Consider the following 14622-nt stretch of genomic DNA (forward strand, 5'->3'; position numbering starts at 1 on the left):
TTCTCTCCAATCTTACGATGAAATATATACCTTCTCATGCCTTTTGACATTGAAGCTCCTGTTTCTTGGACCTCCAGACTGTGGGACATAAACCAGTGGGGCCCCTCTACTAGTCCCTGAGCCTTCAAACTCAGATGGAATAAAGCCAGCTGATTCCCTGGTTCTCCAGCTCGCAAAGAGCTGATGGTGGGACTTCTCAGCCCCCATGATCTTGGCAACCAATTCTCATAATAAATATACATATACAAACATACATGTATATGTCTGTATAAATAAATATATACATGTGTACATACGTATATGCATTTATTAATCTGATTGATTTGGTTTCTCTGGAGAATTTTAAAACAGTCTGTGAATTAGATACAATAGAATTGAATATTAATTAAATTAGGAGGTAAAAATGAGAGGACAAGCCAATTGTATGATCCTAGTTACCTATCAATTAAAAGTAGGTGGTTCTGCTATTTACTATGATAAACATTTGCAGAGATCAGGGAATGAAGGAAAAAAAGAAATTTTTGTTTGCACCCACTGAATTTAAGTTTCTTATGAGTCATCCCAATGGAAATATAAATCACAATCAAAACATAAATTTGGAATTTTTGTGTGACTTATGAGCTGGGTGTGAGTTGAGCTGGAAGTACATTTTGCTAATAAAGCGAAAGGAAGATATTATTTTGTGAAGAAAGTTTCTTTTTTGTTGTTATTGTTGCAGTTTGGCCTGGGCCCGGTTTGAACCTGCTACACTTGGTATATGGGGCCGGCGCCCTACTCACTGAGAGTGAAGAAAGTTTCTACAGAAGATGCATAAAATCGTGTTAATAAGCCAACAAAACTGTTCTTACTGAAACTAGTCCCTCTGATTAAGTAACAGAGAATATGTTGTAGATCATTTCTCAGTCAAGTTAGCAAAAGCCATAATGAAATACGATGAGGCATAAATAATGAAAATGGAATAAAGATATTGCCAATAACTGTAAGGGAACTTGGAATATGCATGTATTTTGGCCTTTGTTTGCTTTGTTGTAACAAGTGGAAACCTATAATGCCTGGTACAACATTCATAAACCTTGGACACGGTATGTCAATGAAAGAAGCTGCACGCACCAAGAAACTCATATGCATGATTCCATTCACATGAAATGTCCAGAGGAGGGAACTCTAGAGTGACCAAGATAGCTTGGTTATTATGCGCGGCTGGGGCAAAGGTACTGAATGGGAGTGATGCAACTGGGTAAAGACATTTTCTGGGATGAGGAAAATATTGTAAATTTAGCTTGTGGTGATGGTGGTGCAATTCTGAATGTACTAAACAATTGATTTAGGCCCTTTAAATGAGTAATTTTTATGGCATATGCATAGTATCACAATATAAATGTCTTAAAATGTGAATAAATTAGAAAAGGAGGAACAGAAAAGGGAAGATGAGGCAGGAGTTTAGGACAGACCAGTAGAGTAGGCTCTGATCTATTTTGCACATTGAGCAAGTTTATTTACTTTCCTCTGATACTCTTTTGAAAAATTTAAGACAATAGTATATATTTCGTAGTGCCCCCCGCAAGAATTGAGAGCACTTTCTACTGCTTTTAATGTACAGTAACTGATAAACATTTTTATTGGAATCACAGATCAACCTCTCAAAACATTGACTCTCAAGTCTTCTTTCTTATTTCCTCATGTGAACCCCAGGAATAATATCTGACTAATTGAACTGTTAGCAGATTAATTAAATTCAATCTCAAATTCATTTTGAAGTGGGCAAAATATGAGTCCACTACCACACCCATTCAGGGAATCATACTCAAATTTATTAAAAGTTTAGGAGATGCAGGTATCTGTGTTAAATACTTCACAAGGGATCATCACCCAGGTTTATAGGCAGAATACTGTTAGCTACCATGAAAGATGCATGCTTCTGGAGAAACAAAGATTAAACAAAAAAAAACACTAACTTTTTATTTTTTTATTTTTTATTTTTATTTATTTATTTATTTTTTATTAAATCATAACTGTATACATTTTTAGTCACATGAATAATCATATGTGGGCGGATGTAAGGAGTCAAAAACACTAGAGGAAAACATTTTCTTTTACCCAGAAAAATCATTCATAAATTACAACTAACTTACCACTAAAAATGATTTAGGAATATGTGTTGAAAGTAGCCCAGGATTTAAAGACAAAATTCTGAATTCATGTTCTCCTTTTATCTCTTGGTGAAGTTATTCTTTGAGCTTTAGTTAGCTCATTTCTAAACTGAATCTGATAATAAGAATATTGACCATATTAAATGATGGTTATGAAACTTTAATGAAATTATGTATATGACTACTCTGCATCTGACAAGTCACTGTCTATGATAGTTGTATTATAGTAGTTCTTTTGTACTAACATGGTAGTGACAGATATAGTTTACATAAGTCTTGAAATAGAAATGTAAAATAAACTCCAAACCTATACAACTCTAAAGATAATGAAATAAAAGCTAATATTAGATTTAGTTATTAGTTTAGTTTAGTTTAGTCCCTGGTAACCACATTAAAAAACAACAACAACAACATTTCATTCTCAATAATAGCACTCAATACAGGAAAGTATTTTCAGACACTAGACTCGGTGTTTTTTGTGGGTTTTTAAACTGGAGGTAATAATAATGCAACATAAAAAACTATGTCTTCAACTATAGTTTTTCAAAAGATGCCAAAGTCTAATGAATTAATAAAAATACATGTCTAAACATGAAAATGCAGCTTCATGAAACCATTTCTCTGGGACTAAACTACTGAGATTTAAGAATGTACTCTTCTGGTGATGAAACTTAACTTTGTTTTACTGAGCTCCTCTGGTGCATGAGAATTGGGGTCAGGAGCTGCATGCATTATCTCTAATCTTCAGGATAGCTTGCAAGTAGATTTATTATTCCCTTTACTAAAGTTAGTAGATGCAATGAAAAAATCACATCCTTTTCATTGAACCAGACAATCTCTAACTTGATACACAGATTAGCTTTACATGAGTGACCATGATGATCCTTAGCCTGTTTTTAAATATCTTTGATTTTAATCAGCCTTAGGAGAAAAGTTACGGAAAAGAAAATGTGATGTTCAGCATCCTGGTGAGAATCCAAGGCTTAGATACTCTCCTCTAATTGAAAAGAAATTCTACAGCTTCTTTTTATCTTCAGTCTTACTTAACTTTTTCATAGCCTGAGAAGACCCTATACTTGGTCTGATGTTCTGCTATTGTTGTCTTAACATTCTCAATTTTTGAACAAAAGGTCTCTCATTTCCATTTTTCTCTTGGATTTGCTGATGCTAAACTCTAAAATATTAAAAACTACTGTACAGTTCTACATATGGAGCAAATCAAGGTATCAACTGAGAGTTAGCAGTATTGAAAGTTTCCTTTTTAACTCAGTTGATATTAGAGAAAATGAAGAGTTCGAAACAGAAAGTACCCATAGAGAGAAAGTTAAACCACAGACCTAAACATCAAACCATGCATAGTGTCCTGTCAGGCTATAAGCCTAGGCAGGAAGACCCACTGTCTTTCGTAGACCGTGTTTCCTAAAAGCAGACTGTGAGACTGGGAATCAGATTCAAATGATTTAATAGGAGAGTTGGTCCTTGGGGAAAGGTGTTTGAGGGAAACAATGTGGTCTCATTTGAATTCTACATTCTAACTGATCTCATGCGGAAAGACTTGCATCACAAATAACGTATTTTCAGAGTTGCTCACATTTTGGAGAAAGAAAGCCAGACTTCTAGCCACATGTACCTGATTATGAGTATTATTCAGAAAAGGGAGTAACACTCACATCAGCTGAGGATAGGGTGGACAAGTTGGTAAATGGGATCTGGGGCAACATCTTTCACTCGAGTCCCTCCCTCTAATTCCACGGTACTCACAAGTCTGCTCTATCAGCGTGTCTCCAGCAGACTAAAGCACGGTGCAGCAAGAAATGTCATACCATCTTCTAGTGGGACTAGTCTAGGTCAGAGTTTTTCAGCCTTTTTTGTCTCACATCACACTTAAACCTGTTGTTTTAACCTGTAGTTAAATAACCACAGCAAACTTACACACACAAGCAAAGAATAAAAAAAAAAAAAAAAGAAAGAATATACTTATTGTGCTTTGAACTTCTTTTGAAAGTAATTTAATTAATGATCTTCAATCATTTTTTGGCACACCTAAGATCCTCCAGGTGCTCACCCCAATTCATTTTATTGTAGAGTAGTTTTAAAAATTTTGTCTCCCAATTCTTCCTCTTCTTTCCTAGCAATTCTCTCTGGAATTCAAATGATTTAAACTCTTCAGTAAATTAACAAGTTTGCATTTGACTTTTTGTTTGATTATAAAACACCTGAATCTAAAGATAGATTGGTGTTATCTATCATGCTTTATCAAAGTGAGACTCATCGCAGTCTGCTGGTATTTCTGAAATCACATATTGCTTCTGAGAATCCATCTCCTCTCTGCACATTAGCTTTATTATAGGATTACAGCCCTTGTTTTAAGGTAAATTGCCTCTAATTCAAGCGTGGGCTTTTAAGCAGCCATTGTGGCAGTTGTGTGCTGTAAAAGGATTCATTGAAATTTCAGAAGGACATATAAATATGGAGTAGATATGAGTATCAATCCATCAGAGTGTGAAGAATGTAGCTCTTGTTACCTTCCAAAGATGAAATGTCGTTTCTATTTGCAGCTCCAGTTCCGTTGAATGGCCATAATAATTTTAGTCAGTTCAAGATAACTTCTGTCAAAGAAGCCTTCTCTTCCTCAACCAACTCTCCTGACAAGGAGGGGAGAAGACAAGTGACTTTTGCTTAATTTGTGTCTACATGATCAACTAATGAGAAATCCTTGCTTATAGAAAATCTCAACAACCAGTTTCAAGTAAATCATGTTCCAGACACCTCTTCTCAAAGACAAAACTTCATGCAGACAACAACTACATTATACGTCTCCAGCTCCACTTTTCTCCAAACTCCATTTTAGCACATATGCCCACACCACATTGTTTTGACCTGCACTTGTCTGATTACAAACAAGATATGCATCTTCCAACTTCCCTTCCAATTTCTGACTGTAAACATTTAGCCCCTCCTCTCTTCCTTCTCCACTAACCTGTCTTGGCCATTTCCCAAAGCCCTGAGCTTGCACAACCCAAGAGACAGAAATCCATGCACACTTAATTTTCCAGGGGGCAATAATCGAGAAATTATTATTAAAGAAGTAATATCTGTAATTAAGCAAGTGTCGGTGTATAAATGACACAGTCTCTCACCTTTCAGAAGGGCAATTCTGAGGTGCATTCTACACGATTTCTCAGGGCTTTTCTAGCTCTCAGTGCCAAAGTCATAACCAAATCAGTAATGCAGCCTTTATTATTTTTTCTACTTACCCTCTCTCACTCTTTCCACTAACTCGCCCCTGCTTCTTAGAATCTCTTCCCAAAGAAGATGCTTATAGTCAAGTCTTTGTCTCAGGCTTTACTTTAGGGTAACCCAGATAAAGACAGTTTCTACCAGGAATGGCTCTAGAAAACAGACCCCTCAGAAGGGGATACTCTTACCGGAAAACTCATTTGATGTTACGAGGACCCTGCTGCTGAGGGCAAGGCAGGGAAGAAGTGAAATAATATGTGGGATGCCAACATGTGGTTAAACTGTCTTGAGCCCTCCAGCCAGGGTGAGGTTAAAGTAGCCTTTACTCTTCTAAAGAAGGCTATGCTTTGCTAGAGTTCATGCTGAAGTGCCAACAGTGTCAAATGCATTGCAAAATAAGATGGCATCTCCTATTATTGGCTCCAAAGATAACTTAGATCAGTGGCACAGTTCAAGCAGAAAATTGTGGTCTCTGATTTTATTTAAAAAAAAAAGAACTAATAATAATAATGCAGTAGAACCTCCATAGTTGACCACCTCCTTAAATTGACCTAATTTCATAGATTGGACGTGCACCACATGCACGTATCAGTACACAAGTCCTAGTTCCTTATGTTGACGGGTTTCTTACAGTCCCTCGGGTGGTCAACTTACAGAGGTTCTACTGTATTTTCTTTACTAAAAGGATGCCAGAATGTGGCCCACATTCTGTACATTTTTCCAGTAGGGAAAACATAATCATCAAAGGACCTTAAAGATGTAGAATAAATAGAGAACAGTACAGCAGAGAATGTTATTTGCTTAGAAGCATTATTTCACAGGTTAGTATTACACATTCTAAAAATCCTATCAATGCCACTTATCAGTGGGCCCAAAGATGATGCTCTTTATCGTCATGGGATGAGTTCTTGAAGATTGGACAAGAGGATGGCTGCAGCTTGGTAGACAGCTTCTGTGCATGCTGCCTGTATATCACCTCCAGTACTCCCGTCTCTAGCATTTTTCTATTTCAGGTGTTTTTTTGTTTGTTTGTTTTATTTTTTGCCATGTGAACTGACTCACACCAGGCAACGTTAAGCATCTAATGTGTCTAAATGTGAGTGAATTTCTGCAACTAGGGCCAATATTTGACTAATATGAGAAGATTCATAGGTGCCTAAATGTTCCCTTTTCCTACATTTCTATTTCCTGAAGCACATTATGCAGGGTTTTCAGAGAGCTCTACCCTCACATAGAACATCTAATTCACCAACAAAACTTTCCTAGCTTTACCTCATTTCCTTTTCAGTTTTTCTTTGGGCTATGATTATTCAAAGAAGCAATCTTTGCTCAGGTCCTTGAATTTGGTTCTGCATTGGTAGAAATTAAATAGCTCAGAAATATTATATACCTCAATGTAAGTGATCTTTACAAAAGCAATGTCAGCAATAGTGCATTCTATCACATGTATCTTTTCAAACCTTCAGTATGAACTGATTTGTCCCCAAGTAGTCAGAAGCAAATATGTGGTCAAAAGTAGAATGGTTTTGAAGGATCTACTGGAGTAACAAAATTGTCTGCAGTTGTTTAGGGTAATGGCCGTGCAACTCATAAAATACTAATAATCATTGAATTGTGGATGAATGGTAAGGAACGGAAATTAGATTCCAGTACAATAGTTAATGACCAAACAAAAGCCCTTAAAAGGAGAGCAAAAGAGGAAAGCTTGCCAGATGTACCATCAGAATAAGAAGTCTCCCTGATTTTCCCCTCCAGGGTCCTTGTTATATTAGAGCAGTTTTCTAAACTGAGATCAGAGGACCTCACTGGGTTTTCACCATATTCTTGTCCCAAGGCCAGTGTAATTAAAGTTCGGGAGATTTTCTTCATCATCTCTGCTGTTCAACCTAGGGAAAAAATAAAAGAAAAATATCTCTATTTTGGAGATAGGAGGCAGACACAATATAATGTAGAAGCTCAACTATAGAACCCCAGCACACCTTTGGTGCATCTTACAAGGATATATGTGAAACTTAGTAAATGTAGAATGTAAATGTCTTAGCACAATAACTAAAAAAACACCAGGAAGGCTATATCAACCAGTGTGATGAAAATGTGTCAAACGGTTTATGAAGCTAATGTATGATGCCCCATGATCATATCAATGTACACAGCTATGATTTAATAATAAAAAAAAGAACCCCAGCAACCTTCATTCCCTGAGTTATGAGAACAATCCAGATCCCAGACCAACAGCAAATGCAAGGTTCCAGGTTCAGAGAGGGGACTCAGGGCAGAACCACTCAGAGTCAGGTGTGGTTTGTGAACTAGAATAACCCTTGTGAGAGTTATTAGACATTTCTATCTCATTGTGATTAAAAACACCAAATAGGCTGGTTTCCAGAGAGAAAAGTTATCCTAAATCTAAGGCAAATATCATAGGGGCATTTATGTACACTGTAATTTTATTGTATATAGTTATTAAATTTAAGCTTCTTTAATTTTGTGAAGGCAAAAAACAGAAACCTAATAAACACATGTATATGTGAAAATAACAAAAATTAAAAATAAATAAAGTTTAATACATTTGTTTCATAATTGTATAATATTTGGAAACAAAATGAAATTAGCTAGTTCAATAAAAAAAAAAAAAACACACCTCTTCTCTTTAGGATAAATAACTCAAAAGTTATTTCATTACGTAACCTAAGTCTGAAAAACACTGCACGACTACGTACATCTTGGTATTCACGTGCCCGGGTAATTAACACTGTAGCAAATCTCCATGACTCAGTGACTTTTGCAGTGAAAGTTTAAGTTTTAATTGTGCAGACAAAAAGCTAATGTACTATTCATGCCCAGTGACTTTGACCAAGTGATTACCTAGAGATAACTATTCCTTTTATGCCATCTTTGAATACTGAATACATGGCTTTAGGATTCCCTTGGGATCATAATGCTATCCCAAGAAGGGGGAGGGAAATTAAGGAGGATCATATAGGATGTTTAAATAATAAGACCTGGAAGTGACAAACATCTTTATAATGCAAATTTCATTGATCTAAATTTAATCAGAGAGCTGTACCTAACTGCAGAATAGGCAAAAAAACAGCTGAGCTGTGTACTCAGCAGGAAAATGAAACAGATTTGGTGATCACATATACTTTTCTCTACCACAGTCCAGCTATTCTGGGTTCACTGCCCTACCCAGAGAAATCCGCAAGGTGAAAATCCTAGAAATGCATGTTCAGAAGAGCATGGCATATTTTTCCACCCAGCTGAAGGTTATTGGAGATGACGCAGGGTCTCCTGCTATCGAAATTCCTAGAACTGCCTTAAATCTGCAATGGCCTCTGGTAATTGCTCTGGAAGGTCCTGTTAGAATTTTCTCAGGTGTCCATTTGAATGTGTGTCTTTATGTAAAAAGCACACAATTTGAAGTCATTTAAACAAGACCCCATTCTTTATTAACAAAATTTCTAATTTGAACATTCTGCATCAGTCCTCATCTCTCCTCTGGACTATTCAACTGGAATTATCATAAACATGCTAAACACAATACATATAAACTAAAAGCACATATTTTTTTATCACCTAAATTAACTCTCTTTTAGGTTTTACTGTTTTTTTTTTGTTGTTGTTTTGTTTTTGTTTTTTTTCATGAAGACAGAGTCTCACTCTGTTGCCCTGTAGAGTGCTATGGTATCATAGTTCACACCAACCTCAAACTCCAAGACTAAAGAGATCGTCTTGCTTCAGCATCCTTACAGCAGGGACTATAGGCACCTGCCACGACAGTGGGGTTGATTTTTCTTTTCTTTTCTTTCTTTCTTTCTTTTTTTTTTTTAAGTAGAGATGGGATCTTGCTCTGGCTCAAGCTTGTCATGAACTCCTGAGCTTAAGCAATATACCTGCTGCGGCTTGTCAAACTGGTAGGTGACACTTTGCCCAGTTTTAAATAATTTTCAATAGCAAAATCTTCTAAACTACGTGTACCAGATACCAAACTCAACTGATTCACCCTCTTTTGAGATGACTGCCCACATCATACATCTGCTTGTCTGCCTTTGTTTCTAATCCCTAATCATTTGCTTCCATTTCACAATTATATCTTCAGTGCTTACTTGATGAAAATTGTCCTTCCCATTGAATCTTTTCCCTACCCCGTATAGATTCATTCTATACACTGCTGAAAATGTGTAAACTGTTATGTAAGTGTGCGGCTAAAAATACCAATACTCATTTTCTAGGAATTAATAACCTTTCACGATAAAGTCGGATATCACTTCTATTGTCTTTTGTTCTCTTAAGTTAATTCTATATTTCTCTTAAATCAATATAGACTTTTGTTTATTGACATCCTCATGTTATGTTTTCATTTGCTTGGAATTAGTGCGTCACCTCTAAAATTCAGGTGTTGCCAATGTGATTGCATCAAAAGATGTATTTAAGATTTGATTAGTCTCTCCCTCATGAAGGGAATTAAACCTTTAGAAAAGAGGCTTCTGGCAGTGTTCTTCTATCTTGCCCTTTTGCATGTGAGGAGGACATGGGGCTTCTTCCTTTTGGAGAAGGGTGAAAAAGTGAGACTCCACCTAGAAAGCAGAGAAGCTCTTTTCATACAACCAAAGTGGCCAGCATATTGATCTTGGACTTCCCAGCCTCCAGAATTATAAGAAAATAAATTCTGACATTTATAAATCCCTCAACTCAGGTATTTTATTATAGCAGCACAGAATATGGTGTCCACTTCATGTCACAATTTTACATGGCTTTATTTTTTGATTTTTATTTTTTATTGTTGGGGATTCATTGAGGGTATAAAGAACCAGGTTACATTGATCGCATTTGTTAGGTAAAATCCCTCTTATAATTGTGTCCCATACCCAAAAGGTGTGTCACACACTGTCACTGGCCACCCATTGCCTCCTTCCTTCTCTCTGCTCTCCCCTTTTCCCACCCCCACTGTGAACTAGGTTATCAACTGTCCTCATATGAGAATTGAGTACGTAGGATATTTGCTTCTCCATTCTTGTGATGCTTCACTAAGAATAATATCTTCCACTTCCATCCAGGTTATTGCAAATGATGTAAAGTCTCCATCTTCTTTAATGGCTGAATAGTATTCCATGGTGCACATATACCACAGCTTGTTAATCCATTCCTGGGTTGGTGGGCATTTAGGCTGTTTCCACAAGTGTCCTTATGGTAAAAGGATTTTTTTTTCCCCCTTCTGGATAGATGCCCAGTAATGGGATTGCATGATCAAATGGGAGGACTAGCTTGAGTTCCTTGAAGTTTCTCCACACTTCCTTGTAAAAAGGTTGTATTAGTTTGCAGTCCCACCAGCAGTGTAAAAGTGTTCCCCTCTCCACGTCCACGCCAGCATCTGCAATTTCGAGATTTTGTGATGTGAACCATTCTCACAGGGGTTAGATGATATCTCAGGGTGGTTTTGATTTGCATTTCTCTAATAATTAGGGATGCTGAGCATTTTATCATGTGTTTGTTAGCCATTCATCTGTCTTCTTTAGAGAAGGTTCTAGTCATGTGTCTTGCCCATTGATATATGGGATTATTGGCTTTTTTCATGTGGATTAATTTGAGTTCTCTATAGATCCTAGTTATCAAGCTTTGGTCTGATTCAAAATATGCAAATATCCTTTCCCATTGTGTAGGTTGTCTATTTGCTTTGGTTGTTGTCTCCTTAGCTGTACAGAAGTTTTTCAGTTTAATTAAGTCCCATTTGTTTATTTTTGTTGTTGTTGCAATTGCCATGGAAGTCTTCTTCATGAAGTCTTTATGAAGACTTGATGAAGTCAAGATATCAAAAACACTGATATCTTCCAGTGTTTTTCTTATGCTTTCTTTTACATTGTTTCATGCCTTATATTTAGGTCTTTTATCCATCTTGCATCAATTTTTGAGAGTGGAGAAAGGTGCAGTTTCAGTTTCAGTCTTTTTTTCTTTTTATTGTTGGGGATTCATTGAGGGTACAATAAGCCAGGTTACACTGATTGCAATTGTTAGGTAAAGTCCCTCTTGCAATCATGTCTTACCCCCATAGAGTGTGACACACACCAAGGCCCCACCCTCCTCCCTCCGTCCCTCACATGTGGATATTCAGCTCTCCCAGCACCATTGATTGAATAGGGAATCTTTCCCCCAATGTATGTTCCTGTTTGGTTTATCAAAGATTAGGTGGCTGTAAGATGTTAGTTTCATTTCCTGGTTTTCTATTCAATTCCAAATGTCTATGTCTCTATTTTGGTGCCAGTACCATGCTGTTTTGACCACTATAGCTTTGTAGTACAGCCTAAATTCTGGTATGCTGATGCTTCCCAGCTTTGTTTTTCTTAGTAAGAACTGCCTTAGCTATAAGGCTTTTTTTTCTGGTTCCATACAAAACGAAGAATTATTTTTTCTAAGTCTTGAAATTATGATGTTGGCATTTTAATAGGGATGGCATTGAATCGGTAGATTGCTTTGGGCAGTATAGACATTTTAACAACGTTGATTCTTCCCAGCCATGAGCATGGTATGTTCTTCCATTTGTTAATATCCTCTGCTATTTCTTTTCTTAGGGTTTCATAATTTTCTTTATATTGCTTTTTTTTTCTTTCTTTCTTTTTTTTTTTTTTGGTCTCACAATTCTTTTTTTTTTTTTATTATTGAAACATAGCTGTGTACATTAATGCGATCATGGGGCACCATACACTGGTTTTATAGACCGTTTGACACATTTTCATGGTGTCATAGTGGTTAGTGGTTAACATAGCCTTCTTGGCATTTTCTTAGTTATTGTGTTAAGACATTTACATTCTACATTTACTAAGTTTCACTCATTCCCTTGTAAGATGCACCACAGGTGTAATCCCACCAATCACCCTCCCTCTGCTTTTTAATTATGTTTCTTTATTCAGCTTCAGCCATGTTTTAAAATCTTTCTCTTCTGAAATGTGATTTATTTTTGATTTTCCAAAAATATTGGTGTGTGTTATTGCTTTGGAGGTATTTTTGTCCATAGTTAACTTTCCTTCCATTTAGGACTAATAACATTCTATTTTAATGGTGACTTAAAACCGAAAGACATTTTTAAAAAACTGCTGCATATTACTTAATGTGTATAAAGTGAATAAGTGGCCTCACTGGGCTGATAGATGATTTCACAAAGAAAAAATTAATATAGTTTCAATTAATATTTGATGGAAGATGCAATTCTCTGTTAAGTATACCTTGATTAACATCACTTTATATACTTGCTGCATCTTGACATGACATTTATTCCGCTTTCCTTTAAATATATCAATCAGATCCTTTCTGCTCTAACTTTTTATTTATAACACAAATTAAACTAAAATACCTCAACTATGGCTTGCATTTAAAAGAAGTAATCCAGGATATCAAATGTAAACAAGAAATAAGAAGGAAATAATGCATAGTAGATATTCAGGGTCATCAATATATATATCACTTAAACGTTTTTAAGAATTCTTTTCAAAAATTTCACAAATATCACATTTCCTAATTATGTTCTCTTTCTTCAGAATATAAGTATTCACTTGATATTATCACTTTTTCCATTAAATTATATTTATTTTGCTTGATTATGTTTTGTGATAGTAGTTTCTCACTTTGTTTCATTAAGAATATGAATTACTTTGGAGGCATTATAAACTAAGTAGAGTTTGACAGGTGAATCTGAAAAGGTGGTTATCAAATCTGATTTTCTTTTTGGGAAAAATGCATTATAAATTTGAAATAATTTATTTGTAAACATTGAGAATAAAATACTTTTTGTGAGCAGAAATCATTAATATTTTCTCTGCCTTATTAAAATGATAATTTTATAATATTTAGATATATACTGTACATATTAATCTTTCTGTGATCTTTACTTATACATCAAGAATAACACAAGAATGTATGTGAATTTATTTCATCATTGTTAAGTGTTTTAGTCTCTGTGAAAATAGCTACTGTATTATTATGAGATATGTTAATAGAAAGTAAGTTTATTTATTCATAATTCTCCTGTAGAAATTTAAGACAGCAACACTTTCAACAAATACAAAACAAGTTGTCATAAATTAATAAATAATTACTTTGTATTCATAGATGCTTATAATATTGTTTAATTAAATCTTCAATGAAATAGTATACGTATTCCTTCTTCAACATAGATAGAAAAGTGCTTAAAAATGAAAATACAAATGGTTTGTCTAACTATACAATAGTAATATGAAACAATCTTAAAATTTTAAGGTTAAGTTATTTTTGTAGCCAGACACCGTGGCTCACGGCTGTAATCTCAGCACCTTTGGAGGCCGAGGCAGGTAGTTTGCTTGAGACCAGCCTGAGCAAGAGCAAGACCCTGTCTCTACTAAAAATAGAAAAACTAGCAGGGCCTGTTGCAGCGCCCTCAGCTACTTGGAGGCAAGAAGATCACTCAAGCCCAAGAGTTCAAGGTTGCTGTGAGGTATGATGCCACAGATCCCCACCCAGGGTGATTGAGACTCTATCTCAAAATAAATAAATAAATAAATACATAAATAAATAAATAAATAAATAAAGTCATTTCCCAATTTATGGTTTTGATAATGTAGTATAAATATGTGAAATTTTACTATTGGAGGAAATGGGATAAGTGGGATGGTATTTACCCAGTACCTCCTTATACTATTTTTGCCACTTTCTGTAAGTCTAATGTTATTTCAAAATATTTTTTAGTGTTATTTATAAGACTATTGTGTTTTCTCTCCAATTCTATTGTAAATCAATTGTTGTGAAATGAGTCTTTATATTTAAACTTACAAACAAAAATTCACGATTTGGAGAGTATTCTAAAATGAGGGGCCCATATTTCAGTAAAAGAGAAAGAAATGATCAGTTGATAGGTACGCTTTTTAGCATGGACTTATTTCCCTGTATTGTCTCCCTCATTTTCCAAAGCTGTTTATGCAGATATCCTTTTTTGACCGACCTGATGATTTGTTAAGAGTGTTATGCTAGGTGTGAGGGCAGGAATGCCGTTTTCGTTCACCCTATTTTTCCTAGCCATGCTGCAAATCATTCTTCTCCCTCCCATGCAGCAGAGGTTGCATGCTGTGTAAGTGATGGGGAAAGGCCCTGCTGGGTGAATCACACCACACGTGCTATCTCGAGATGCCTTGGTACTCTGCTAAGAGAACTCACCTGCAGGTAGGAAGTGATGTATTTGCTGCTTTATCTCAAATCCTACTAACACTCTATG

This window comes from Nycticebus coucang, chromosome Y (genome assembly GCF_027406575.1).
Source record: "Nycticebus coucang isolate mNycCou1 chromosome Y, mNycCou1.pri, whole genome shotgun sequence".
NCBI lineage: Eukaryota > Metazoa > Chordata > Mammalia > Primates > Lorisidae > Nycticebus > Nycticebus coucang.